This window comes from Macaca fascicularis, chromosome 4 (assembly GCF_037993035.2).
Source record: "Macaca fascicularis isolate 582-1 chromosome 4, T2T-MFA8v1.1".
Classification (NCBI taxonomy): Eukaryota; Metazoa; Chordata; class Mammalia; order Primates; family Cercopithecidae; genus Macaca; species Macaca fascicularis.
In genome coordinates, this window is record NC_088378.1 from 53,025,664 (window position 1) to 53,029,084 (window position 3,421).

The 3,421-nt window shown below is 43.7% G+C and overlaps 1 pseudogene; it reads left to right on the forward strand.

Moving 5' to 3' along the window:
- The first annotated feature begins 682 nt into the window (after nt 1-682).
- LOC123566786 (zinc finger protein 131-like) lies at nt 683-3,100 on the forward strand (annotated as a pseudogene).
- The last annotated feature ends 321 nt before the right edge of the window (nt 3,101-3,421 follow it).

A 3,421-nucleotide genomic window follows, 5' to 3' on the forward strand; every position in this document is an offset into this window, starting at 1 on the left:
TCGGAGACTACAGTTTGACCTCAGAGAGAAGTGGCTTGACTTCAGAGGGATGATTTGACAGCATTGCTTTGGAGAGGATTCCAGTCCTCTCTGGAAAATCACCTTCTCACTCCATTCCCTTTTCACATCCCCTTCCCACTGAGAGCCACTTTTATCAGGAAGAAAAATCCTCTGTATTCACCTTTCTTCAATTTGCTCAGATGACCTGATTTTTCCTGGATGCCAAACAAGAGCTCAGGTGCCACAGGTGTGGATGATAGCTGTCATAATGACCCTCTGCCCTTGCTGGTGGAGAGCAACCATCTTATGTGAAAAGGCAAAGGCTCCACTGAGGTGTTATACCGTGAATGGCAAAGCTAAAAGAGCACCGTAACATATGCCCTCAGGGGCTTTGGGGGTGGCAGGTACGCCACCCTAGATGGTACTGTTGGGGCTGCACAGAATTTTGCTCCTGCCAGCACCCAAAAGCACTAATCCCAGCTCCTGCACCAGCTCACCTGCATGCTTCCTCCTCTAAGGGGTTGAGCACAACAGGTTTGAGTGAGTGAAGTTAGTCCTAGCCGGTCCCAAAGAGGCCAGCTAGCCCCAGGACCCACACTCTAGTTCCTGTCTGCAAAAATGTCAGGGAAAATTTACTGCCTCAGAAGGAGGATAGACCATGGACTAGGGTAACCTGATGGCCATGGAGGTTGAAGAGAGGATGAAATGCCTTCAAAAGTTTCCTGAAATCATAAGATGATCCTCGACTGACTGACTGAATAAAAAGCAAGATCAGGACTGGTTTACTGACATTATCCTGATTGTCAACAGACACCATTTTAAGGATCACAAGTCTCTTTTGACTGCTTGCAGTAAGTTCTATAAATTCTTTCAATTTACTCAGAAACCTTTGGTGGAGACAGAAGGTGTTGGTAAAATGACCTTTTGTAATTTTATTCAGTTCACATATACAGCAAAATAATTGATACAGGAGAAGAAGTCAATGATGTATGGAAAGCAGCAGAGTTCTACAAATGCTAGAAGTTATCGCTAGGGACAGGAGGCAGGGGAATTCTGGGTAAAGGAGGGCAGGTCCCTGACAAGGGTCCCACACTCAAGCCTGTGACAGCAGTCCAAAGTGAGAGCATGCCTTCCTGTTTTCCCACTCGAATGTTGTCTTTCCAAAGTCAACTATGCCCTGCCCCACCCCCATCCTGTGCGTATAAAAACCCCAGGCTCCACTAGCTGAGAGCAGAGAAGAGAAGAAGCAGGTGGACGTCAGAGACTGGTTTGACATCAGAGAGAAGCAGCTTGACTTCAGAGGGATGGCTTCATGGCTTTGCTTTAGAGAGGAATCCAGCCGAGGATGGAGGGTCCAGCCAGGGATGCAGTCCACAGGACCCACATGGAGTTTTGCTCCTGCCAGCACCCAAAAGCACTTGCGCTGTCTCCTGCACTCGCTCACCTGCATGCTCCCTCCCGTGGCAGGTTGAGTGCAACAGGTTCCAATGAGTAGAGTTTGCCCCAGCTGGTGCCGAAGTGGCCGGCTAGCCCCAGCACCTGCACACCAGTTCCCACCCATGAAGGGGTCAGGCAAAATTTCCTGCTTCATTATGAAAGCCCTTGAAGTCAGGAACAAAGAAAACTCAACTCCATTAGAGGAAAATCCCGTAGGGAAAATGGTGGCCAAAAAAAGGAAGATCGCAGCAACTTCAAATGTTATCACAGAATCATTGCCATCTGCAGAATCAGAACCTATTGAAATTGAGGTAGAGATTGCTGAAGGCACAATTGAAATGGAAGATGAAGGTATCAAAACATTAGAGGAAGTGGATTCTGCCAAGCATCCATAAAGTACATACAGAACACAAGTTCCTCTAAAGATTCTGCTCTAGCACTGTTGGCAGATATTACCAGCAAGTATCACCAAAGTGACAGAAAAGGGCAGATTAAAGAAGAAGATGGCCATGCATCTGACCCCGTAAGCATACAGGTAGAAAGTACTGAAACTGTGGAACTTCAGTTGTCACATGTGAAGGACTTGTTCCATTGTGAGAAATGTAATGGTTCATTTAAATTGTTTTATCATTTGAAGGAATACATGAAATCACACTCATCTAAGAGTTTCAAGTGTGAAATATGCAATGAAAGGTATGCACATGGAAACAGCACCTAAATTGTTACCACCTTGAAGAAGGTGGAGTCACTAAGAAGCAAAGAACTGGGAAAAAAGTGTATGTATGTCAGTACTGTGAGAAGCAGTTTGACTGTTTTGGAAATCTTAAAGAACATCTTAGAAAAATATACAGGTGAAAAACCTTTTGAGTGTCCAAATTATCATGAAAGATTTGCTAGAAATAGCACCCTCAAATGTCACCTCACTGCATGCCAAACTGGAGTAGGGGCAAAAAGGAAGAAAGAAGCTCTGTGAATGCCACGTCTGTAACAGTGTGTTTAACAGCTGGGCCCAGTTCAAAGATCACTTCATAATACAAATTGGATGTAAACCCAACCATTGTTCTTTATGTGACTTGCGGTTAATGCAAGGAAATAAATTAATGAGGTACCTCAGTGATACAATATTTCAGAGTATCTAGTAATGGAAGAAGTTCTTTCAGTAGAAACTTACATGCAAAGTGAACCTGTGACATCAATGACTATTATAGAACAAATTGGGAAGGTGTGTGTGCTACCATTGCTTCAGGTCCAGGTGGATTCAGCACAAGTGACTGTGGAACACATCCATCCAGATGTGCTCCAGGACAGCCAGGTACTTGGTTCATACCTGAGTGTGCTTCCAGAGCAGGTCCAAATAAGTTATCTAGAAGTGGGTCGAATTCAGACTGAAGAAGGTACTGAAGTACATGTAGAGAAGCTTCATGTTGAATGGATAAATCAGATGCCAGTGGAAGTACAAACTGAACTTCTAGAAGCAGACTTGGACCATGTGACCCCAGAAATCTATGACCCAAGAGGAGAGAGAACCTAGCCAACTAGACGCTGTTCAGGCTGCCAGGGAAGATCACGAAGATGCTGAGGATTAGAGAGCAAGCCAACGGTGGATTCTGAAGCTGAAAAGGCAGAGAATGAGGACAGAACAGCTATGCCGGTTTTAGAGTGAAATTACACATGAATATATTTTTAAATTTACTTGGGTTTTTGAATGTATTATGGGCAGTATGACTGTCCTTAAGCTAACAGATAAGTGGACCAAAGTTAAGCTATTTGTTGTTGTGCTGAATTTTTTTTTTTTTTTGAAACAAATTAATTCCCCTCCCAGGCCCAATGCAACAGAGTAGGGATCTGTTCCATAAATTAAGCGGAGTTTTGAGAAGTACATTTCTAGGTGGATTATATTCTTATTACATAGCTTCATATGACTGTATCTATTTTCATTGTAGTAAAAATTTTCCCTTTTCTATTTACCAGGTCATGTTTTCTT